We start from the raw sequence: 26,546 nt of genomic DNA on the forward strand, positions 1-26,546 counted from the left end.
GAGACCAGCCCATCCTGCTCATGTTTTATCATAGTATAATAATCAGTGTTTCCATACAGACTGCAGCAAGTGGACATGTGAATTTCTTCACCCTTGGGAGAGAGATGTCTCCTAGGAAAAGTCCCTGTGGTGAATTTACCCTAATCTAACTGTTGGCTGGTAAGGTATATTGGGGATATCAAGTCTCCAGCTATGACACGTTGCCCCTTCTCTTAACAACTGTGAAACCCTAGAGAAGAGGGAAGGTGGCTGGTGCTGAAAGACAAATATCAGGAGGACCTGATACTTGGTATAGCAGATGGTCTCAGATGCAGCTTCTGGATTCCTTGCTAGTGATGTCAGCTCTAGAACCCTATGTGGTTTATGTTGCATGGTGTCACAGATTAGTGTCTTCGATCAAAGACTTGCTCTGCAGAAAGGGGGAGGCAAAGGATGTTGAAGCAATGGCTGTGTTCTAGTGCAATGCTTGAAATACCAGGTGTTAATTAATGTATTTGGTTGCCTTTTCCAGTTTTTGAAGGACATAAGCGTTCATCCACCAAATGGTAGTTCTTATGGATACATGCCAAGGAGCAAGGCATTTCAACAACTGCTGAGCAAAGATCACCAATATTTGACATTTATTAGTGCTATGGGAAAAGCATAGAGGTATGCTTGGGGCAGCAGGTGGTGAGTGCAGTGCCAGCTAAACATCCCAGTGTCTTTATAGGTGTGAGATATTGAGAGTTGTCAGGTCAGGGTGTGCTCCATCTGAGCTGAGACTTTTAGGGCACTCCCTGGAATAAGACTGATTTGAGCTGGTTTTCACCAGTGGCCGAGAGAGGAGTGCTCACCCTGTCAGAAGAGAGATCAGGAAGACACACGCTGTAGGGGTTGGTCTGCTAATCTTAGAATGGCTGCTGCAGGTCTCTGAATTACACTGGGCAGGGAGGCCTGTCAACCAGTCCTCAGATACAGCAATCAATATTGTGTTTGTTCCTTGCCAGGTCTTAGATGGGAGGAGGGGATTTTGGAGAATTTCAATTACTTCTGGTGCAGGGCATGCTGCCAGAGAGGCAAGTGTACTACGTGTTCCTGCCTGAGACCAGCCCTGATTTTAAAAAGCAGAAGGAGTGGTGATTTATTTTTCTGTACACTGCAGCAAAGTTTTTTTTAATGGGTTTCATATGACTGTTTTTGTTGATACAACTTTTAACCATCTTGGCACAAGTTTTCTTGTCACTGAGATGGTGACCCTTAATCATTATTCACTTAAAGAACAGCAAGCTGAATTATAACTCCATTCACTTGGGTGTCATACAGGTTTGTATGGCAACTGCCATAGATATCTTGCAGTCTGACAAGAGGTTGACATCCAGTCGGGTTAAGGGTCTGCCTTTTTCAGAGTTCATAAAGTTCTTTCATGTGTCATCTGGTACAGAGAGGTGCCAAATGGTGACTGAATGATTCTGTAATAGAAAAAAACCTCATGGGAAGTTCTTAAAATGCCAAATATGGAACAAGCTTTGACAACTGCATGGGTTTACCACCAGGAATTTGGAAAGACATGCTCTAGCCCTTGCAGGCAAGTAACTCACAGAAGGAAAGTAGTCCTTTCATGTGCTTTCCATTGAATGAAAAGTTGACGTAAATCATGGTTGTTTATGTGGGGCTTAAATAAATTATGTGTTTGTGGCTAGAAGATCTGGGAAGGCCATAAAGAACAATGAGAGAAACCACTTTGGGCTTTATGGAGTAACTGAAGAATGAGCTGAATTGAAAATGGTTTTTAATGAGGCCTTCTGTGTTTTTCCTTGGTACAAAAGCAAGACTGCTTTTGTAGGCATAGGTATTCACAGGACTTAAAATGTACGATGCAGCATTCCATTCCTGCAAGGTGGTACGTGTTTGCACAAGCACCACCAGGCAGGACCAGATAAGTAATCCTGGAACACCACAACCAGCTTGTGAGTATTCTGCTAGAAATTTCCCTTCACGGGTACATTGGTTGCTGCTGCCTTTCTCCTGGCTTTTCATCAGCATGTGGAAATACAAGCAGATTTGAAGGAAATATGTCCTGTCCATCTAAAAGCCTCTGTGGCTGTTGCTGCTTCCAGCCTTTTTTCTTTCTCAGCCTTGATGTCAGCCTGAGTTCTCCCTGTACCGCTTTGTTTGCTTAGTTTGATTTACACCCACTTGACAACATATGCTCTTCATTCTCTAATTAATTTCCTTCCAAGTAGGCAAAATGTCAGTCACTGTGACAAAAACCTGGGCCCCTGTGAGCTAGCTTTTTGGGTATTTTCGGTCAGTTAGTCATAGATCTTTTCCTCCTGTTGACGTATCACTGCCTTGGCCCAGGTTTTAGTTTTCTAGAGTGGGAGTTATGACACGTAATAGTGAGTTCCCTCTTGACCCTTGACTTTTCAAGGTTCCTTTTGAGGGATAGATTTACTTAATAATAGAAGTGCAATCTGAAATTTCCTCCTTCCACCTGGAACATGTTGCCTTTGATGAAGTTTTCATCCTGTAGGTGGTTTGGGGAGACAGGTCCCCACAGCCTCATTGAGTCAAGAGAGAGTTCTGTGGAGGAATCAATGCTTATCCAAAACCTTGCAGAACCAAGATCTAAATTCAATTCCCAAAGCAATGAGTTAAGATGAACCTTTGTGTGTTATTCATGCTAATATCACATTTGATGTATGTACTTCAAATGTAGAAGGGGTTAACAGTACTTTCTAATGCTAAAGCTGGCCAGAACCTCCTGCTATACGCCACTTTCCTTTCCTTTGCTCCTGTGAAACTTTTCCTCTTTTTTCCTCATCAGTTTTGTGCTCCCAGGCTGATTTATGTTTGTGTTGCATCAAAACCTTCAGCAAAAATATCTGATCTGTTCCTAAGACTTGGTAGGAGAAAACACTTTGTTTTGTCCTTATTCCAGAACTGGAAACCCTTCTGCTGAAATGCCTTCTTGCCTTCATGTTTTGGATAATGACTTAAAATAGAGGTGGGAAAAAATAGGAGGAAAAAGCATGGCTTCTGCACTAGCATGTTTTTCACTGTTCCCCTTAGTTTCTGCACCAGTTTATAAATATTTGCAAAAAAACAGGCAGTAGGAATATTCTTTCTTTTGAGCAGCTAAAATGCCCCCTGATTTCTTCTACACCAGGCTTTTATGGGACTCAGAACTGCAGTGTTATCAGTTTGAGCAAGCTGCATTCCTTCAGAGCTTTTACCAGTGATCAGGCCTTGAATGCCCCACATCTCACAGAGTGACTAAATGCAGTCTAACCAGAGTTGTTTCAAGAGATTGTTTCTGCAATTCTTGATTCCAGTTGCTCTCTGGGCAGGGCACAGTGCCACAGCTGACAACAAAGAACTGTCTCATCCTTATCCTAAATCAGCCATCCCATCCACCTCCAGGAGCAGGAAAAAAGAACCACTCACTGCAGTAACACCATAGCCAAGGTGGTATGGGATAGGGAAACTGGTGAGATCAGGATTGTCATGGAGAAAGAAAAGGAAGTGCAGGGGACTTAGGAATGCAAGGAGATGATAGTTGATGATAGGAGAGAGGACCAAGACTGGGCAAAAAAGGCTTAAATGGTGACCTGCTGACTGAGCAGGATGTGTGGGGACGGAAGGTAAAAAAAAATAAAAATCAAGATTGGAACCAGGTAACACCACTAAACAGAAAGAAGGATTAAGTTTGGTGAAAGGAGTGAGAATGCTTGATTCCTGGTCTCACATTCTGCTTTCAGTAAGTGTTCAGTGTGGTTGGTTAACCTTGACTGGAGACCAGGTGCCCACCAAAGCTGCTCTATTACTCCTCTCATCAGCTGGACAGGGGTGTGAAAATATGACAAAAGGCTCATAGGTTGAGAAAAGGACAGGGAGAAATCACTCACTGATTGCCATCATGGGCAAAACAGACTTGACTTGGGGAAATCAATTGAATTTATTGCTCATCAAATTCCAAATAGGATAATGAGAAATAAATCTTAAAACAACTTCCTACACCCTTACTTCTCCTGGGCTCAACTTCACACCGAGTTTTCTCTCCCTCCTCCCTCCCAGCAGTGCGGGAGGACAGGGAATGGGGGTTGCAGTCAGTTCATCACAGGTTGTCATGCCACTCCTGCCTCTTCAGAGACAGAACTGCTGACATTCGGCTCTTTTCAGCATGGGGTCGCTCCCACAGGAGACAGTCCTCCACAAACTGCTCCAAGTGAGTCCTTCCCATAGGCTGCAGTTCCTCACAAACTGCTTCAGAGTGGGTCCGTTTCACAGCGTACAGTCCTTCAGGAACAGGCTGCTCCAGTGTTGGTCCCCTGCAGGGTCACAAGTCCTGCCAGCAAACCTGCTCCACATGGGCTGCTCTCACCATGGGGCCACAGGTCCTGCCAGGGGCCGGCTCCAACATGGGCTTTCCATGCGGCCACAGTTTCCTTCAGGTATCCACCTGCTCTGCCATAGGGTCCTCCAGAGACTGCAGATGGATCTCTGCTCTACTGTGGACCTCTGTGCTCTGTACCATGGGTTCCAGGGGAACCTCAGCTTTGGCACCTGGAACGCTTCCTCCTCATCCTCTCTGCCAGTGTTTCTCTCACATGCTCTCACTCCTCTCCTCCAGCTGCTGTTCCACATTTCCAGACCCTTTCTTTCTGCCCCCCCCCCTTAAACACATTCCCCCAGCGGCGTTGTCACCATTCCTGGGTGACTCAGCCTTGGCCAGCTGTGGGTCTGTCTTGGAGCAGGCTGGCATTGGCTCTATTGGACATGGAGGAAGCTTTAAGCAGCTTCTCACAGAAGCCACACCTGGAGCACCCCTGCTGCCAAAATCTTTCTACTCAAACCCAATATACCAGTGGAGCAAAGCAATTGTTTCCTCTCAGCTCATGTCTGTATGCTTTGAGAGTCATTGACTTCTTTGCTATTGATTTGTGAATCAATGGAAATTTGAAAGTATAATCCAGATGAAAAAGTTTGCAACCTTCATTGCAGCATGACCTCTTAAAGGACACAAATACTGTTTTGCAAGCAGTGTACATTCAGGATTAGTGTTGCCTTATGGACATTTAATGACCTTGTACATACACATCAGAGTGCAGTCTTGTGTGAGCAAATATTCTATTTCTTTGCTTCATCCAGCCAAGAGGATGGATAGCAATCTGGGAATAAATTATGTTGCAGCTGATGTGAATGGAATTGGTTTCTACATATGGAATGGAATGGAATGGAATGGAATGGAATAATTTCTACGTATACAGAAATCTGGTATCGTTTCATAGCAATCATTCCAAATTAGCCAATGTCTTGGTCACCACACTATATGAAAGATATTAAAGTATTAGAAAACGTCCAATGGAGGGCAACAAAGATGGTGAAGAGCCATGAGGGGAAGCTGAATGAGGAGCAGCTAAGGTCACTTGGTCTGTTCAGCCTGGAGGAGACTGAGGGGAGACCTCATTGCAGTCTGCAACTTCCTCTTGAGGGGAAGAGGAGGGGCAGACACTGATCTCTTCTCTGGGGTGACCAGTGACAGGACCTGAGGGAATGGCCTGAAGTTGTCTCAGGGGAGGTTTAGGTTGGATGTCAGGAAGAGGTTCTTTACCCAGAGGGTGGTTGGGCACTGGAACAGGCTCCCCAGAGAAGTGATCACAGCATCAAGGCTGACAGAGTTCAAAAAGTGTTTGGAAAACATGCTCAGGCACATGGTGTGACTCTTGGGGGTGGTCCTGTGCAGGGCCTGGAGTGGGGGTGGTCCTGTGCAGGGCCTGGAGTTGGACTTGCTGATCTTGATGCTCACTTTCAACTCAGCTTATTCTGTGACTTTTAATGGATGCCTTTAGTATCTGTGCTCCACCTCATAACTGCAGTTAGGAACTCTTCATCAGATAGCAGTGATGTGAAGATAAATTAGTCAAATTCTGTGCAACACTTGGCTGTATATGGGAGAAATCAGTAGTCCAACCTGAGGTTTAGAAGGAAGGGGGATCTGAACTCTTATCAGAGGTGCACAGCAAAGGAGTAGGAAGAGATAGTTATTGACTGTAGAATGAGAAAATCTGAAATCTGACTGGAAATAATAATAGTAATAACAACAAGAACAAGAACAACAACCACTCGACACAACAAAAGAGATTAACCTTGAAAGAGGCATCCCAGAATTCTATGGAAGCTCTGTCTTTAGCAGTTTTTAAAACCAGGCTGAAACAAAATCCCAAGAAATGTGATCTAATATTGAAGTTGGTCCTTTTCTCAGTAGAAGGTTAAACCAGATGACCTCCTAAGGCTCTTTCCAATGTAAGTGATCTCCTGGACTGTATTAGGAATATGGAGAAAGTACAGATCTGCAAGGCATATTGTCAAGGGCTTCTTGGTGTCTAAAACCTGGAATAGATGTAGAACAAAAGAATCTGCTCAGGAGCAGTGAGGTTTTGAAACCTGATATGATTAAATAGTTCAGGAATCCTGCTTTGTGGAGGAAAACCCAATATGACCAGGATGAAATCAGCAGCCTGAAAAGAGTTGTGAGGTCTTTTACTAAATGTGTGCTGGCAGCTCCCAGAAGTCAGAGTTAACCAAGGAGCCTGCGGCATGCAGATGAACAGTGGAAAATTGCCTAAACGCAGGAGCCACTTGAAGCGCCAACTTTCATCAAGATGCTTTTAGCAATACCCTACTCTTTGTCTAGCCATTGACAAACTATGTTGTTCTGCACAGCTGTACAATAAAGAAAAGCTTAACTCAAAAGCAATGGTAATCTCTGCATCTCCTCCCAAAGGCGTTGCAAGGTTTAAATGTCTGAGAAGCTGTTGAAGAATCTGCTGAATTGTTGCAAAAAAAATCTCACCTTTGATTTACAAGCTAAACACAGTCCAGGAATTACCTTGATGGTCTCAGAAACCAACAGACACAGTATTAGAAGGGAAGAACATACTGGAGATGAAAATATTGCTGAACTTAATACTCCTATGAACAAAACTCGTTTGGAAAATAATTTCTGCTTTCCCTCTACTTTGGCCTGCAAGCAACTTCTGGAAAGAAGCTTCCAAAAAAAATTGTACTCACCAGCATTCGCCTGGAGCATACATCATCAAGAGGATGTGAAATTTTGCCCAGGACATGGCTTATTTAGTTCTGCACTGAGATGTGCCTGTAAAAGTTATCCTCAGACAATTTCTTTTCCTCTCCCTAGGAGAATTGCAGAGGTATCACAGTGCTGAAAAGACCACAGGTATAGCAGGAGAGCAATAAGAGCAAAGATTTGGCGCACCTTCAAGTTGTTTTTTGATTAACTGGTTAGGCAGTAAAAGCCAAGCCTCTGGTTGCAAAGGACTGCCATAAGCCAAGTTCTCTCCACCAAGCTCATCCCTCCTCCTGCAGTGTAGCAGCTCTGGAAGCAAGCACTCTGCTTGCCTTTGGGGTGATATTCTGCCTCACAGTACTGTAAGTTCACTCCCCTGTTGCTCTCTCATCTCACCTTTGTCAAGGTCTATGCCCCTCAGCTCGCACAAGCTGATGTAGATGGTGCCTGGTGGCATAAATGCAGGCAAAACACTTGTTAAAAAGCAATTAGGATTGCTTGATGCTGTGCTTTTGTCCGGCTTTGGCTACAGCAGTTGTTCTAGCTGCAAATGCAAAACTATTGCTGGATAAGAGAAGTGTAGGGGTGTAGGTGTCTGATTTCAGCTGGGGATTTACCTGCTGCGTTGGTAGTGGGGAATTAAGGTGACTTGAGGCCACCTCCTTCTTTAGCTCTGGTTTCAGTTTCCCTCCTGTAGTTCCAGTCCTTGCAGATGTCACGCTCCTGGGGCAGGCACAGCTTGTTTTGAGCTGTATGTTCCTGCAGGCCGGATGCAGTTGCCTGGCTGGCTGCCCAGGTGTGCTGGGCTGGTTTTGGGAGACCTGAGGCATCATGCAGGAGAGAGGGTCTGTGTGCTGCTCCCTGCTGCAGGTCTGCACTGCAGCCCCATTCCTGGACCTGAAACTCAGTCGTGAGGGTAGTCAGGCACTGGAACGATCTGCCTGGGAAAGGGACGGAGTGGCCCTTGGGGACATGATTATTGCTGTACTTGGCAGTGCCAGATTAAAAGTTCGAATTTATGATCTTGGAGGTCTTTCCAACCTAAACAGTTCTATGATTCGATGACTGTGGCCCTGCTGGTCCTCCTGCTCTACCCCTTTATGTCAGACATGCCTCTGCTCCTGCTCTTCCACAGAACATGTTAGATTAAACCTGTTGGCGCATCCGCAGGAAGCGATGCCAACACGCCAATAAGGTGTGGGAGCTCTGCTGTGCTCGCTTTTCATTTCCTTTCTTTTTAGAGAGCCTCCAGCAAAGGCAGAAAGCGAGGATTCCTGCGAGGGTGACCTGAGGGTGGCAGCAGCTGCTCACGGTCCGTCGGTCCCAGCGCTGCGAGCGAGGAGCCTGCGGAGCCTGGCCGGGGAGCGCCGGGTGATGAAGATCTGGCCCGGGCACTCGTAAAAGTGACAAAAGATCGGTCATGCATCGGGAGGCCTATTACCAGGAAGGTGACTTTGCTACAAAGCGGGCTTTGTGTGAATCTGATTGCTCTTTCCAGGCAGCAGTGAAGCACAATCTCTCTGTTTCTGCATTGAAATCAGTGATATCTCGGTCTGGTGACCGGCTCAGTCCTGAGTTATGATGGGATCACACCTCTCGGGGAGGAACAGTCTCGCCGTGCAGGTTGAAAACTGATGGGAATGACCAGAGTTTGTAAATCAAAGCTGCAGCCGACACCTGACCGTGGGCACCTGACAGCTCCAGGAAACAAGTGCAGACACGGAGGGTTACAGAAGCCAAAGAATTTGAGTATCTAAGTACTGCCCTAGTCCTGCTATAGGCACTGAAAAACTCAGAGTCCTGAAACCACTTTGCAGCTGCAGGCTGATCTGTGAGACATCTGAACGCACTAAACACCTACCCCAACCAATAAATTCCCTGAGGATAATCTCAGGTCGGTGTTTAGTTGTCAAAGACTTGGCACCATGATTAAAATGTTCTTGTGTCTTTCCTTTCTCCTCATGCTGTAGGCATTTGTGGACGCCAGCTGAGGTACTCAGCTCTCCTCAGGTATTGCAGAGTATGCCTGTGCACTCAGCTTGGGGCTGTGGTTTCTGAACATGGTGAGAACACTGTAAAGCTTGATGCTATAATACCGAGTTTCAGAGCATTTGTGCCTCTGCACATCTGGCTGATGCTGGCATCCTTCTCCAAGGTTTGGTTACAAGCCAAGAGGAAAAAGTAAAAAATGACTGCATAGAGCTGCTCTATTCCATTCATTTCCAGGGCCAGCAGAAGTCAGTAGGATCTTGTAAGTGATTTAAGCCTGAGCACTTCTATAAATTACAATGTCTTGTAATAGTTTGAAGAGGTTGTTCCATCACGACATTTTAACCTTCAAACCTTCCCTCGGTGGTTAAGACCACGGAAGGTCCCAGCTCTATCCATTACCAAATTTGGCCACTTTGCATCATTCTATCAGGATCCAGGATCTTGGAGTTTCATTTGGGAGGGTCAGAGTCCCGTGGGACATAATTAATTCTTACTGCATTACAGTTAGGCAATAAAATCTTGAGACCACACACAAAATTTCTTTCAGGCCACACTTCTCCTGAAATCCTTGGGTAAGAATGAAGCAGAAGAGAGTCAGTGCTTCAAGTCTGGCCTTATGGTTTCTTGCTGAACTGTGAGTGGGCCCAGAGTCAGTTCAAGAAAGCCTGGCATTCTCCATCAGTTTTTTTTCACATTACTTGTGAGCCATTGCACCTTAGGAGTGCTGGGCTGCAAATAGAATAGATTTCAAGATATGGGTGGCTGACCTGCTGTGGAAGGTATCTGAAACTACTGTGTCTTGCTTGTTTAGTCTCTTCAGATATGACCACTTTATTCCACTTCCAGGTGCTCACCATGTGGTCAGTACGCATCTCACTAAGACACATCTTCCATGGCCGCCAAACCAAAACTGACTGGGTTGATTCCAAGGTGATGACATCTGAAGTGCATTTGTAAGAACTGAGGAAGTATCACCTGAGAAAGGTCACGAGGAAAAGTCTGGTAAAATGTGAGGAAACAATCTCTTGCATCACTGATAACTGTCTATCAAAGTGGGTGCTGTTTCCTTTCCATTTGGCAGTATGCTGGGCAGATAACTTCTGCTGACCAGAAATCCCTTGCAAAAGTTGTTCATTAGTAGCCAAAGCTGTGTGCTGCTCTGCTTTCCCAAACCCCTGAGAACCTGCTGAGCTGCCTGGAGCTGAGACTGATGAGAGCTTGTGTTTGAATTAGTACAACTTTTAGACAGTCTCTGCCAATGAGGCTGATGCACAGACTAGTTTAATGAAAAGTGAAAAATTAATTACCCAATGTCCAGCCCCTGGCTGCTACCAGCAGCTGTCAACAGCAGGTCCTGTTTTGGTGTGGCTGAGGGTGGTTGTGCTGCCAGAGAGGCAGGAGCTGTGTCTGGACCCACTACAGGCTTCTGCTGAGCTCTGCAGAACATCTGCAATAGGAACCCTTTCTCTCTCCTTTGTCCTTTCTTACAAGGAGATAGGTCAGGAAGCAAAAAATCAGGAGCTGGGAAGGAGAAGTTTCAGAGAGAAAATGTTCCTCTTAGACTGGAAATTATGTGCTCTCAGTGCTGAGCTGCTTTGATACTCTCCAGTTCCCTCTCAGGCTGTGGGAGCCCCCCTCCTGCTTGTGGCTATGGCCAGCAAGGAGCTGCACCCAGGTCAGGGTATGGAGACCCACGCCAGCCCTGTGCATGGCAGGGGAAGGGTAATGGCTTCCTTTCAGTCAGACAATATTCAAAGTAATTTCTCCCCCCTCCTCCAGCTTCCCACATGATTTGTCAGGCCGGAAAACATATGGACCTTTGTCCTTAGGGAGTCTGATTGAAAGAATTCAGTATGTGATTTGCAATGAACAACAGTTGTGCTGGTGAGCTGTGCTGATAAGGAACTCTGATCTTGCACTGCCTTGGAGCAAGAGCAGCAGTCCCTTGTCCCCAGCCCAGCTACTGAGAGCTGTCCCAGTGGACCTGTGGCAGTGGACTGGGGGGCTGTGTGGGGATGCTGCTGGTGCGACCCCAGCCCAGGTGCAGTGGCTGCTGCTTTCTGACACCCCACTGTGGAAACCCACCCCAGTATCTTCCCACTCCCACCTCGAGTTTTCCACCTAATGCTGCTCTGAGTGGTTGGACTTGGGAAAGAATAACTTTCCTCAATCTTTTGGTTGGCTATCCTCAATAAAGGGTCTCTCTGCCTTTTTTAGGAGGAGAGACATGCATTTGTGGTGCTGGAAATGTGTGTGAGAGGAGTCCTGCAGAGAAGATGACGTTTTAGCCACTGACGTGATGCGCTGCTCAGAGAAGACGAGTCTGATGAGGAACCATGCCAATCTCCTAAGTGGGTAGTGCAGTGCTGCTTGGAGAGGGGAGTGCCAGCATTTCCCAGGTCACTTTGACACGCCTCTCTTTACCAGAGAAGAATTCAGTGACAATAAAATGAATTTTATTATGTTTAAATGAAAAGCTTAAAAAACCAGATTTTTAGAATTTAAAAATTATTTGCAAGTGTTAGAACAGAAACATCAATGTATAACCAGTGGTAATATCAGCGAGGATTCCTGATACACCCCTTTATGCACTCTGGGCTCACAGAATTAATCTGCAGCTGTTAAAGTTATCCCGGTCTATCAGGTGCAATTTCATGTTCCACTATGTGATGCCAGGCAGGAGTTTTAATCTTGAATATTCTGTGCCTATATTCTTATTTTCTGGAGATCCATTGGTTAAAAACATTCCTTGGGCTTTCTGGTAACGTAAGATGTTGAAAATTAAATAATTACTAGTTAAATTTCTGCTCCTCATGTTAATTAATATCAGCAAAGAGCATGTAAACTGACCTCCCATAGCTGGGGCAGCATTGCAGGTGGATGTGCACTCCAATGTAAAGCAGTTACTGGAGGCAAATCCACAGCACTGGCGGCAGTGTCTCCTGGGTTGTCTCAAGCGTAAATTCTGGAGACATACTCTTCTCCTCAGACTTCAGGATGGCTGAGATGCCTCTCTCTGCTAACTTTGCTTAACTAATACTTTCTAGTAAAAGCTACATTTTAAAAACACAAGGTTACAGATATTCTGAAGTAGCACCTTAAAAACCTGTCTATGCCAAGTCAGGCAGAGGGATAATAATATTGCAGGAAGTGGTGGAATGTGACATTGCCCTCACTAATGCATGTGAGAAGCTACAGTGGTGGAAACTCCAGTGATGTTGGAATATGGAGCCTGAGGACTTCTCTCACACAGATGGTGTATGTCAGAGGGACAAAAATCCACAGAAGTCGTGAATTGCCCTGCGTCCTGGATAAGCATGTCTCCAGCTGTTTATCAGCACTTAATGCTGTTCAAACTCACTGACACAAATTCAGTGGTTTAGGTGCCTTCCAAAGAGGCCAGTCGACTCTGGAATTCCTTGTCATTTGCTGTAGCGGACACAGAGCTGAGGCCTGAGTGTGTGGCTTCATCAGCCTTTTGGAAGAATGTGAGAGTTGCTAATTAACTACATGTTTTAGTATCAGACCTTCTCTTCCTGCCTGCTGTGACTGTCTGTTGGTCATGCTGTGTGTCCAGACACTGATGGCATCTCAGAGAAAGCGTCGAGGTAGGTAAGGTTTCCTTTAAAGCCTTCTGAGCTCATGAGAGTGAGATAGTGCATTCCCATGTGGTTAAGTTATACACTTACAAGCTCCGGCTAGAAGTGTTAGCATAACAGCCTTGGGTTGCTAGGAGGTGCTGTGTGGGGATTAATTAATCAGGATGGTTGTGCCTTCTGCTTGCCATCATTGCTGATACAGAAGAGAGGTTTTCAAAGCCAAAAGCTGTGATGGACTCTTGTCAGGCTGACAGATTTGCATATAGAAACACACATTAAGGCAGTTGTGGCAAACGTTAGTCATTGCAAAGCACTGCACAGGGAAGAATCTAAACTGTGAGGCCCACAAGGGGCTCTGTCTGCTCTAGGCTGCTCCTCTGTCCACATTGTTACAGGCAGCAGTAACTCTGAAACAGCTGAGACTGCTGTACCAAAAGACTTTCCTGTTGCACTAAATGGGTTAAAAAGGCTGATATTTAGCTCATAGATTTTTGGTCTGGTTTTGAAGCAACATCTTAAGCTTTCTTAGTACACAAGTAAGAGATTTGGCTTGCCCCTTGTAAGAGCAGAGGATGCTACCTTAGGTTGCTGGTTGAGCTGCCCAGATGGTCACTTTCTGATGCAGTTCACCCATTATGGTTTAAGGCAATAGATGGGAAGGAGATAGGATAACAGTAAGTCAGCAGACAAAACAGAAAATCCATGAAAAGAGTGATAAAACCTAATGGAGCTTGGAACAGTCTCTTCAACTGGACAGTGATAGATGCCCAAAGCTCCAAACTGTAGTAGACACAAGGCAGTCTTGATCATAAGCACACAAGGGACTGAATCCACACAGCTTTTAAATTATTTTAGAACAAAATTCATTGGACAAGCAAGCTTGCTGCTAGTTGTCTCCAAGCATTCATTCCCTGGGAGGTACTATGCAAAAAAAAAAATAAATTAGTTTCCCCTCAGCTGAAGTCAGGTATCTGCTCAGCTCTTTGAGAAGAGAGTGAAAGGAAGGCAGGTGCAGTGTTCAGATTCCAAAAACCTTTTGCAAGTGACCCTACATGAGGAACTTCAAGGCAGCTGGCCCCAAGGGTCCCACATTCAATATGTCCCTAACCAGGGATGAGTGCTCCAATTCTCTAATGCTTCTTAGAACTGATGCCTGGTAAGGGCTGTGTGAGACTGGGGTGAGAGTCCCCCACCACCATTGTCTGATGACTGAAGAGCTAAGTCAGTGCAATCACAGCAACATGTCCAGCACTTGTTGGGAGTGTCAGAAAGGGAGAAGGCTGGAACCAAAAATTAGCATGTGAACTCTTCTGCTGCAGTGTAGGGGAAGCATTGGGGCCTAGCCTTAATAGAACAACCTACAAAATCACACCTAATTACCTGTGTGTGCCCTGCTCTGGTATTTTTGTCTCTCAGCCATGAAAAGAAGGCCCTGCATGGAAGGTAAGGCAACCTTTTGGTTAATAGTCTATTCCTTTCACCATTCTTCCACAGGGAAGCTCCATATTCTGAAGGAATTCAGCTCTGCAGCTTCTTCTTCTCAGGAGTATGTTTGACCCCCTGGTTCACAGAAGAATTGCACGTGGCTGAGAGCAGCTGTATGCCAAAACTCACACACTGGGCTGATAACCTTCATGGAAACTGTCTGATATAAAAAAGCAGGAATGTGGTGTAGTGGTCAAAAGATTGGGTTTGGAAGGGAGGACTTGAGATTCCTCTTTGGGGCCTGTGTCATTTCCTTGGGGGTACAGTACAGCAGCAGCCCAGGGTGTACATGGCTCTGAGTCCCTTCCAGGGAAAGAGAGGAATACCTACTGCTTTCCCTTTCCTGCATGAGTGCTGAGTCCACAAGGCTGCTGTGAAAACCCTGTTGGAATTAATTTCAGGACAGAAATGGCTACTGTTCGGGGTGGGGGGTTTTGTTGAGTTTTTTTTTGCTAAATGGGTATTGCTGAATACTTCAGGTGTGTGCTAGCAGTCCCTAAGGAACCAGGCTGTCAAGACAGTGACCAGTCTGTGATTCTCAGCAGAAGAGTTATGATAACCTTGGCCACAGCAATGGCACCCAAGGGCACACATAGTGCAGAATTTTAAGCACCTGAGAACATTGTTAAGGCAAAATCCTATGTGCCTATAACCTCTTGGGTGTTCTGTCATTCTAGTGGGGTTTGGGAGCTTATTTTGCTACTGTTGTCGCCCAAATTCCCACTTGTATTGCATTTGAAAGCTTATGCACGCATTTTTCTCCCTTGCACCATTGCTAGACATGAGGACAGATGCAGTCATTGCCCTTTCTGTACTCACTGTACAGGTTACAAGTGCTGGATGTGACCCTAGAAATGTCCCTTCCTGTATGCTGCATGCTTCCTCAACAGCCTCAGTGCAGAACAGTCCCTGCCTAAAGCTGAGAGGGGGTAAGGTCGAGCAGGTTTTGTTTTGCTGCCTCCAACGGGTTTGAGCCCAGGAACTGCAGGATCGTGTCCCAGCTGCTGCTCTCACTGCTCTGCAGCACTGGGGTAGCAGAGTGTTGCTCCTGTGATAAGCTGTTTCTCAGCCTGCAGTGACACTCTCTGCTATTTATAATGAACAGGGTTACTGGAACACTTGGAGACAGCGGTCACAGACCTGCCGAGCAGGCACGGGAGCTACGGTAAATTAGGCTGTGGAGTCACGGGTGCACTTTCAGGAAAAGAAGGTTATGCTGATGCCAGAATAGCACATTTCCCCAGAGGTGCTGGCACCTCTCTCTGGGCACTGTGGCTTCTAGCAAAAGGTTTACATGTGAGAGTTGTTACGGTACAAGCTTCTATTTCATACCTGTGGTTACCTACACCCACTGGGCTTGTTTCTGTATTCTGACTTGTGTTAACAAACATCAGCTGCCAGGCCAGCAGCTGGGGCTTGTGGAATTCTGATCAATGCTTCTGCTGAGATCTATCAGCCACTGCTAATGGTGGCTTTTAATGCAGATGGTTGCAAACTGTTTTGTTTGGTTGTTTTTTTTTTTTTTTTTCCACTTTGTACCTCTTTGGTGAGTGATGGTAGCCCCGATTCTGCAAGTTTAGGTTTTAGTATTTAGGTTCCTGCTACTGAAATCTGTGGGGACATAATGTCTAAATTTAATTTTTCAGAAGGTGGGACTGTTCTGCTTGCTGCAATTCAAATACAGAGAAAGATCCCTATAAATATTTCATGGCCTTAGGGACAAACTGTAATGTGGCTGCAAAACTATGCACACATACATCTCCACAAGAAAAATCACATTGCAGCATCAATGGAGAAACTGTGCTCCTAACCTGTCAGTAGTTACAGCTGACAGATGCAGAAAGACAAAATAAAGTTAATGTTTTGGAAATAGGCTTTGCACCAATATAGGTTTTCAGTTTCCAATATGTTTTTAAATGAAGCAGAAATTACATGCCTATCTGCCCTCAGATTTTCCTCATTAACATTAATCAAGCACACTTGACTCACAGATGAATTTGATTAGGATCATGTATACTCTTAGGAACAAAAAATAATGAATCACGACTAGAGTGTACGTGCTGTTACAGCTAACATTGCTGCTTGGTGCCTGCTGCAGCAATGAACTACTAGAAAGCTCCTAGATCTGGGTTCCAAACCACTGGCAGCAGGAGGTGGTAAATGGCACATATGAAATAAAGCAAGACCACAGAAAATGGAGAGCCATAAAGTGCACAGCTATTTAAATGTCTGTATAATTGGTTGAAATTCTTTATTTTCTCACATAGGAAAAGTTAGACTGGAAACTTAACTATGTCTACATGAATACACAAATATTTTTGCATATGTTCCATCCTCTGGCCCACAGTTGTAGCTTTTAGATCTGTGAGCTCACTTAGATGTCTCATTTTATAATGCCAACAGATTCTTCTGCTCATTTTTTAGCACTATGGAAAAAAAGATGACTTCCAAAAAAACCCCAAAACCCCAGAAAAACTATGAGCAGTATTATAGCTCTGTGTGTTAATCTCATTTTAGAGATTCACTGCTGCACGTGTAAATTCATGTAAAGTCCATGTGCTCAAGCACTGATTCAGAAGCAGCCAGGGGATGCAACATTCCACTGCCTGTAAAAATGTTTGTTGATAAAAAGACCATCACAGAAAAGTGTTTCTGTTGTGACATTTTATTGATACTCCACATAATTTAATCTAACCTTCTGTCATCCTCCCTTTTTTTCTTCTTTTACAGTTAGTTTCATTGGGCAGTAATTCTTTTTACGCTCATCTCACCAGCAAGGTCCATGAGGACTGTCTGTGTGATAAAAGAATATGTAATGTCTGTTGTCTCTATTATAATGACAACTGCCTGGGCCTTTGACAGTTCTGCAATCTACTTAATCATTTACCTAAATGCCAGAAAATGCCTGTAGAGGAAAAGTAGACATATGAAAAGGGAATAATACATAAAGAAACATCTGCATTGAGATCATTTGTCATTTTTGGAAAGGCTTTGGAGAGTGATGCATGCATTTAGTATAGTGTCATGCTCATGACACTATGGCTCTTTTATTCTACTTGCAGGCCTTATCTGGCATGTGCTGAATTTTTGTCATGTTTATAATATCCCTGCTGTGTGCTCTGGCTGCAGGGCCCTCCCTGACCCTTCCCAGTCCTTGCACTGGGTGAGGAGGGACTGCTCTCCAAAATATTCCATACTAAGCAATGCCAAATTTGCAGCAGGTGCCTTTTTCCTTAGCTGTTTGCTTTTTTTCTTCTGCCATCTCCCATTTGCCAAGCAAGCCCCTGGGCCTCCCTGTGCTGTCACTGCTTTCCAGTATCCCTCATGTTGCTACAGACCTGGCTGCAGGGTGACTTCTCCCCAAGCCCCCTCTGTCACAAGGGCATCCTGTGCCTTCATGTCCTCCATAGCATATTTTAAGAGGTGGCTTTTCAGGAGCAAGAAATGCCCCTATGCCAATATATGCCATGACCAAGAAGGTAACTGTGCTCTGCTAAGGAGCAGAGGATGCCCGGGCAGCGAGCATCGGTAAAAGAATTCCGCATTAATTCAGATTCCTGCCAGGGAGTTGCAGTTACCTTGAATTCTCCTTGTGATAGCAGCAACAGAAGAACTCCCTCACTCCCACTGCTTGCTGGTTTATAGAGCAGTGGAATGGTCTTGGAGTTAGGTCACTGGCAATTATCAAGATATTAGGAGAATATACAAAGCAAGGAAAGTTTGAAAAGCATAAACACATTTCATGCAAGGTTTTTATGGACATTTTCAAGGGTAGATATGCCAAAATGTTTCCAGTGGAAACTTGATATAAAATCATAGATGTAAAGGGGTTCTGCAATCCTGGCATCTCTCTCCCCTCTCCTGAGAGCTGTTGTAGCTCATGACAACTCTGTTCTGTGTACTGGGAGCATCAGCAGCTGGAATTTATTATCTGTTAGTCTTAGTCTTTATGTAGCTCATTTTAGAGACTCCGCTGGTAATGACAGCTCTTGCCCTTTTACCTTCAGGACAGCTTGGAATTCATCTCTTAGGGCCAGAAATCACTCTAGCATCAAGTTTATAATAAGAAGAAAAATAACTCTTTAGTACAGTATCTGACCAATTTTTGGCATTCGTTAAATTCCTTCAAAGGACAGTCAGAGATGTGTCACTGCAGCGCTGGGCTCACTTCCACCTTTGCTCTTAAAACCTTCCCTTTGCTTTTTCTCTTCTCCTTGCCCGCCTAAAGATTTTACTCAAGAGTTTTCTGATGCCTCATGGACTAATAGCTACCTTTTAACCTCAGGGCTTCCTAATAAAATCCTTTTTTTTTTTTTTTTTTTTTTTTTTTTAAATAAGTGGTGAGCTGCCTTGGAGGTGTGACTACCCTTGGCTGCCCACTGCATTCTGAGCTGGTTTCCTGTTTTAGTGGCCATGCAGTGGAAGGAAGCTTCCTCTGAGAGTGGGAGATTGGGGATCTGGAAGTTCAGGAAATACATCACCCAGGGCTTCTGATACGGTGGATTGTGGGACATTAATTTTGATTATACATTTACCATAATGTCAAGCTCTGCTGGACAGAGGGTTTTCCTGGTGGCTATTTGCCTTCCCAAGAAGGTAGGAAGAGTATATTTTCTCTGCTTGCTTGGCTCACAAGAACTATTTCCATGAAAAGGCTGACACAAATTGAATCCATACGTAGTAACCAGAGGGACTGCAGTGATGGTGTCAGTCCTATTCTGCCAGCAAGTGCTGCATGTCAGAGTTCTTAGAATAAACAGGGTTTATTCAAAAGAGATTAAAGCTGTCAGCTACAGCCAGTGACGGCCAACAAGGTGGCCTTTCCTTCCTCACATTCCACTGAGCATTGTACTCACTCTGCCACCTGATGGCTGAGTGTGCCCTCTTGAGGGGCACAGCATCCTGAGGTCCTCATGCCTCAGGCGTTTTAGACTCAGGAAGCCTCGTGGCTCATGAGTATCTCTGTGTGGAATCTCCTTCCAGATGGGAGGGGATTCACATCCATGCCTTGTCCCCAGGAAGTTTCCAGCCTACACTGCCTGTGGGAGAGCACAGAGGTGGCACTGCCAGCAGGGACCCCGCTGCCATGGGGATCCCCCCTTGCCAAGCAGTTCTTTCCAGCCCTTTTTTCTACTGATGCCAAAGATGTCTGTTTAAGGAGCCAATGAATCTGCCACAGGAATCTATTGTATTGGGATTTCATGTGCTATTAATAAAAATTGCCTTCAACTTCTAAATCGAGGCACTTAAAACCCACAATGAATGCATTCTTCAGTAATGAAAAAAAACCCCCAACTTTTTCGTTGAAATTTAAATAGAGCCATGAACTTTTTTATCATGCATGCTATTTTAAAACTGTAAATCTATTCCATTTTTTCCATTGTGGTTGTTTTTATGTTTCTTTGTGCTCTTACATAGGAAAGTCTTTGGTCTTTTAATAGAAAAGATTTTGTTTCCAGGCACAGGTTTTTGTGCCTAGCTCAACAGGCTTGGTAAGAAACTAGTTTTTTGACAGTCCTTTATCTATGGTACAAGATTTAAGAAAGGAATTAAAGAAAGTATTGAAGTACAAGGGCATCAAGAAGGTAATGTTAACTTCTGGAAACTTAGATTAGGTGTTCTAAACATTTCTTTTAAATAACAACAACAACAACAACAACAACAACAATAATGACAAAATCTAAATAGTGGCAAGTTGTTCTTTTCTGTGATTTCTGTTTCTGAGAAATCCAGGCATGACTCAGACTAACAGACTCTCTGAGGCCAAATGTGTTATTACAAACATGGCCTGAAACTGGATGATAAATTCTATAGGTAATGTAAAGTAGTCCTAAAAGCCCCAAAGTTATTTAGATTTCTGCTAGAAAATGTACTCAACTCTGCTCCCCCACCAAAAAAAAAAAAAAAAAAAGGAAAACGAATGGAGAAATGAAGGAGAATTTGTCTACAGTTTTCAGTCTTCCATATCTTTTTGTCTGCTGTCCTTTGTGCCTAAAAGATCCCTACAAGATCACAGAGCTATTTCATTTTCTCTTAGTTTGCATAAAAGTAATTGACTCTTCTGCATATAATCGATGCCTGTGGTGATGTTGATTTGCTCTGGCCATTGCCTTTCCTGCTGACCAGTGCTCTCTCTTTGTTTCTTTCCGTTCCCCATGCCTCTAGTTTAATAATGAGGTTGACAGTTGCCTGGGACAATGGCTATTTTTTTGATATATGTTTGTACAGTGCTTGGCACAATGCATCTTGGTCTCTGACTGTGTATGTCAACCAATAATGATGTTGTTTCCAATTGTTTCCAGCTTTGTGACTGTTTCAGAAAGTCCTCTTTTAAACAGTTAGGAGCAAATTATTATTTAAACAATATTTTCCACATCAGTTATGATTTCTTTAAATAATTTAAGTGCTTTTTCCAATACTCCTCACAAGCACTGTGTTATGCCTGTGTCATTTTACTGATTTAAAGCCAAAGACCTAATGATACAGAGATCTGCTCCAGATGTCTGAAAACAACTGTGCAATAAAATAAAACTGAAAACCAAGTGCTGCTGCTCTGAAGGGAGCGCCTTGCTAATGAGAGGCAGCATGAGGACTACAACAGGTGCCTTCTAATACCTGGCGTATGCCCTCAGTGTCAGTAATAATTAATCTTCAGCTATATTTCCTTGGAGTATTTACCTACCTCGTAATACTTAAGGGATGCCCTTTTTAAGCACAGGAAACAACACAAGCAGCAGAGATGTCAGACCACTGACAATGATAAACAACCCTGAGTAGGGAAATCCACGATGCGCTGGTTCGTCACTCTGTGTGAGCTCTGTTGTTATTGTCAAGTTAATCTCTTTCTATTTCCAAAGTGGAAATCAGGATCTACTTCTGTATAAAGCCTCTAATCCTTGTTCCCAGCTAAACATAACAACAATCTATTTATACATTGGGCTATCCCCAATTAAACCAAAAAAAAAAAATAGTATAACCTAGTTCAGCTGTTGGGTAACACCAAGTATTAGCAGTGGTTATTTATATCGTTTAGATGTTTTAGATTTGCTGCATTAAATAAAAGCTTATACTGATCTTTTTTATGTTTACTGTCACTTACAACAACATTGGCTGTAATATGTAACAATGTAGTGATGATCCCCAAATTTTCTGGGCTGGCCTGGCTCAGATGCAACATCCTGCATGTTCCCAGTCACGCAGGACCTGGCTTGCCTGAGCCCTGCAGGAGACAGTGCCTGTGGCAGCCGTGAGTGTTTTCATGAAGCTTTGAATTTGGCAGCTCCTTCCCTCCACTGCAGCTGGCGAGGTGACAGCAAGCAGGAGGGTCTGTTCAACCTGCTCAGGAATTTCTCCATGTATGTTGGTGTTTGATAAATCACTTTTCCCTCAAATGCATATGGGAAAGTTTGTGTATTTAAACAGGTGGGTTTTGGGAACTTGCTGCTCCATTTGCAGGAAAGTATACACTCTACGAGTGCATCATGGAAAGACAATAACTATAGTAGTGACGCACACTTTAAATAAATAAAAAGGTTACTACCAGGTGATTTGTACAGCTCTAACATAATTAGTAATTAATATTAGAGACAGTGCATTGCATTTGACTCTGCAAGACACTATATCTTACATTCTCGTGTCTGAGGTTGGGTTTTTTCTGTGTTTTGCATTGCTCCAGTATGCACAGAGCTGGTGTGCCTGTCAGTCTCCACACATGACTATGACTGTCACTGGATTTAATATTAAAAAAAAAAAAAGGTATGTGATTGCTACTTCCATTACTTCTAGACCAAGCCAGGACCAGGATAAGGCAGCTCCCTTAGTACTGAGTGCTGAACTGGTGGAGAGGCATCTTCAGCAGGGACCAGTGATACATGCAGCTGCCACTGAGAAAACACCTGTATGGTCTGGAGATGAAATTAGAGTGGTACGGTCAACAGCAGAGTGTTGCAGAGTACATTCAAGATATGGAGCAACCCATTAAACAGTTCACTTCTCTCATGTTTTCTGTTAAGTATCTGCCCTTTCACTTCCATGACTTTTTATTGTACTTTTCTAAAATCCAGGAACTTTTCTCCTCACTGAGCAAAATGTTTTCCAGTGTTCTTCAGACATGGGAAAAAAATTCCAAAAACCAGTGGTATGAAAGCCAGGCTTGTCCTTCACAGAAAGTTGCACTTTGTGTCTGATGCCTCCAAAACCTGACTGCTTCCTGGGTGAGAGAGCAGTGACCTCATCTTGTCTCAACTCTCATCACTGATAAAATGCTGTTGATGAAGGCTGTCCTCATCTCCACATCCTCATCCCCACTTCATCCCAGTTCCACAGACTTTCAGCCTCAAGTTGATTGAATGTGCAGGTTCCCTTTTCTATTGAATTTGAACAAGCCCACACATGATTTTTTACATTTGCTCTGCAGCCCCTGATGTGAGCAGAGCAGCTGGTGATCACTCCAGGTAAAGCTTTAACGGTTTTGGAGTCAACCGGTGGAAGGGCACCCATGGGGAAACTTCTAGTTTATCAGGAAGCTGAAGAAATACCTCCTCTGCCTGTATGCTAGGTGAAAAGGGACTATTATGTTAGTGATGGTTGAGGAACACTTTGGAAGGCTGAAGTGGTGCAGCCCTTAGGTCTCTCCTAGTTCCTTTGGGCTCAGAAGGCTTGGTTCCTTAGTATAGTCACATAGTCACATGACTGTAAGCAATAAGAGACTGGGAACTGGGAGTCTAAGAATCTCCAAAGACAGCGCTTTCCTGGGATCCTGGCAATGTAAAAAGTGTGAATGACACTCTGCAGATGATATACTATGTGCAAATTAGGGACACTTCTTGAACCTACATGGTCTCAAGAAGTCTATTCTACAAGTAGGACATCTCTCTGGCACTGTCTCTTGACCTCTTTCTCGCATAGTGGTTGTTTTTTTTTTTTTTTTTTTTTTTTTTTTTTTTTTTTTCCCTCAGGTAGGAGGTTAACAAGTGTTCGGGTTTAGGGCAAATTTGGAATGAAAGCTCTGAAGGGGTCCCTCTAAAGTTCAAGTGGCCCTTCCCCCAACCTGTTCAGGACAAAAACCTCCTTTGAGAGAAGTGGAAAAAACTGTTTATTTAACAAGAAAAGTATTCACAAACATGAGAAAATGAATAATATTAAACCTGGAGGTTAATGGAACCTCTCATTGTTCTGAAAAGATGGTACATTCATAGAGATCCCTTTTGTGGTTCTGAGTCCTTTCTGTGGGTGTGTCCTCAGCTTTCTCTGTCTCTCCAGGTTTCGGGTTCAGTGTCCCAGCCTCGGTGCAGCTTGGGAGGCCCCTGGACAATAGTCCTGGTGTTCCCTGACTGAAATATGGCTTAACAGTTCAAAAAAAAACCTTCTGGCCTCAGCTGATGAGAGAAAAACCAGAGAAAACAGCAAGGGAAATCTCTCTATCTATCTACAGAGAGGAGAACTCTGAGAGCACTGCTTATCTTTATGTTTTGTATACAGCTGTGAAAAAAATTTCACCACTTTTCCTTTTTCCCCTTTCACTCTCAGATTTAGTTCTGAAGGTGCAGAACTTATTTCTGGGCTAAACAGATGAATACAATTCATCAACAAATGGTACATTTCAGCATCATAAAGTCACCCCAGGACAACAAGTTAACATGCTACATGCAACATAATCAGAAAATAATCCAGTGGTGATGTTGAAGGCCTCCAATGAGGCAAGCAAAGACAGCAGAGAGAGTCCAAGGTAGTGAAGGCAGTGGATATGTTCTGTTCTCTGTGAGAAGTGTGAGCATCCAACACAGGTGTTGTGCAAAATTGTTGAACCAGAAATGTGCAGGTATATGGGGCACTGAGTCTTCATCCCCTGGATGAAGTGGAACATATGGACTTTTACTGCTGTTTTACCTTTTCATAACTGGGACATGTTTTTAAATCTCATTTATGCTTGACTCCAACTAAATTTAAGGGTGGCTTCTGATATATACCAGTGTGAGAGAAGAAAAAGGTATTTCATAGGAGCAGATATTTGAAGATGTTCAGGTATGCATCTGACGAAGTTTTTCCGTGTGATCCTCTAACAAAAGAACATTTTGTACCCTAAGAGTGCTCCTCATTTTAGCTTCATCTTTTCCATAAGCTGTGAGTGAGGGAGAGCACAGAAGGCAGTCCAGTGCCAAATCCTACCTTAGCTGCTCTGCTCTCCTTGCTGAAGGAGCCCATTTCCCTCCACTGAGATGAAGTTTCTCTTCTGCATACCCTACTAACAAGGCAAAGAGCTACTGGAGGCAGTGTTATACTGGCCAGGAGTGGTAATGTAATTGTCAGCAGCAGAGTCTTGGGTCAGAAGTCAACCAGGAGTGGGCTTGTAACTAGGGTATCAAAATATTTTCTCTTCCTTTTGCAATGGGATGTGTCTGTACTGTTCCCCCTTGCTTCTCTCTTTGTTCACTCTGATATGTTTTATCATCTCAGTTCATGTTTGTGGTCTTACTTTACAGCATGACACAATTGTTTAAAATCTGTCAGACCAAGGCTGCAGAGAGAGAGGGCACAGTGCAGTGGGAGGGACAGTGGGGCCGTGTGGCTGCCTCGCTTGCTCAGCTCCAAATGTGAGCTCATAGAACTGAGATTTGTAGAACATCAACAATCAGATCTAGTTTATAAGTCATGCTAGAAATACATCCCTTGAGCTTGTGACTTTGAATTAGCTATTTTGCTTTTAGCTTCTAAAACTGTCAGCCTGAGCATTGGTTAAACTTCGAGTAACACAGAAGATCTGTGAAAAACAGGGCTTAATCTACTTCCACAGGCTCGAAAAATCAGAACTTTTTCCTACTAGTTTCTCAAATTTTTTGCTGCAAAGGAACAATGCATGTCAGGTACCCACTTCAGAGCAGCTCACCTGAGAAATGGGCTTGACACACAAGTGACACATTTTCTTTTCTAGGCACTTACATATTTTAATCAGTAGCATGCTCAGTGAGATGATGATAAAAAGTCCTCCCTTATTCATAGGAAATTTTAGTGTAGAAAATGCTCAGCAAGTATTAAATGACGTATTAATTGCTGTGGAGGAGGAAAAACAAGACAGAGACCTTGCAGAGTCCACTGCTGAGAAGGATGGTGGTGTCCCACACGTTATCACAGAGAGGCACATTTTGCAGAGACGTGATTTGCACTGGAGCACAATGCAGTGAAATTACTGGAAGTTCTGCTAGTCATCAAGATGGTTGATTAGAATTATTAATGATGTCTTTTTTTTCTATGCCCAGCTCCTCTGTTTACTGCCTGCTTTCAAAATGAATAAATGTGATTAAAACAGAGAGAGAGCAAAAGACAAACTAGCAGTTGTTGAAGGAAGTCACTCAGCAGCTTGAGCATCATCATACGTGTATTCATGTGTGTGTCCTAGCGAGAGGGCTCAAGACAATCCTGCTGCAGCTCTGCCACGCCTTTCTGGCTCCTACAGAATGCAAGAGCCTTCAGTGGCAAGGAACTGGCTTTACAGCATAAGATTGAAGCCGACAGCATTGTAACTGCTGCTGTTTGATCGAGTATGTTCCCTGAAAAACATGCTGGCTGTGATCTCCCTTTTTCAGGAGGCTGGCTGGATGGAGCAGGACATGCCTGTAGTGAAGCACTGGCAGCATGCACTGGCTTGCAGAAGCAGGGCAGAAAACTCCACGAGCCATATTTCCATATGTCTGAGGCTGTGAAGAAACAGCAGTTGGTGCTTGGTCACTGTGGAAGGCAGCAGAAGTAATTCCTCCCCAGAAGTGTCTCAGCAGCTGCTGGGAAAAAAACCCCTGTTGTCATTCACGGTGAACATGGCACAGGTGCGGGTTTCTCCTATTTTTTAGCCAAGTTGCTTGTGTATTTATGCACCTTCTGTACTAGAGGAGGAAGGTTCTAACCATGTGCATTGATTACATCTTAAACCTTGTCTTGTTGCCCACCTGAAAAGGACATCAGTAAAAACCATCATAAAAATTAGCCTTTAGGCCATTAGGGATTTCTTCATTTCACTTGATTGCCAGTACAGCCTTCAGCCAGTGCAGTTTAAAACCAGCATTAGTGCAGAGAGACTCACCTCCCCATCCCTCTGTTGTCAGTGGGGAGAGTGACATCTCCATGATTCATGCAACCTATGTTAGATAAATCACCCTGGAACTACTTGGTTAAACCTGTCTGCTTTGCTCTGGGAAACAAGGCAGGCAGTTTAAATGAGGTGAAATGAATCCCACCTGCAGGGCCCAGTGATCAGCTGACCTGCCATGAACACAGTACAACAGAGATGAAGAATTAGGTCTTCAAAAACAAAATAAACAACCTATCTTCTGTTATATGTTCATTATCACATCTTACATTTTGGAAAGTGGAAAGTACATGATGAATGACATAAGGGTAAAGCCATGTAA

The 26,546-nt window shown here is 44.0% G+C and overlaps 1 long non-coding RNA gene across 1 annotated transcript; it reads right to left on the minus strand.

Annotated features, from left to right (window-relative positions):
• Positions 1 to 23,166: 23,166 nt before the first annotated feature.
• On the minus strand, positions 23,167 to 26,306 carry LOC136301560 (uncharacterized). Its single transcript, XR_010723899.1, has 3 exons — positions 26,219 to 26,306; positions 26,014 to 26,084; positions 23,167 to 25,916 (listed from the first exon to the last, which is right to left on the minus strand). It is a non-coding gene; the product is annotated as an uncharacterized lncRNA (long non-coding RNA).
• Between the last annotated feature and the right edge of the window lie 240 nt (positions 26,307 to 26,546).

The sequence above is a fragment of the Chamaea fasciata genome, unplaced genomic scaffold (genome assembly GCF_029207755.1).
Source record: "Chamaea fasciata isolate MVZ Bird 193981 ecotype frontalis unplaced genomic scaffold, bChaFas1.0.hap1 SCAF_1, whole genome shotgun sequence".
Lineage (NCBI taxonomy): Eukaryota > Metazoa > Chordata > Aves > Passeriformes > Sylviidae > Chamaea > Chamaea fasciata.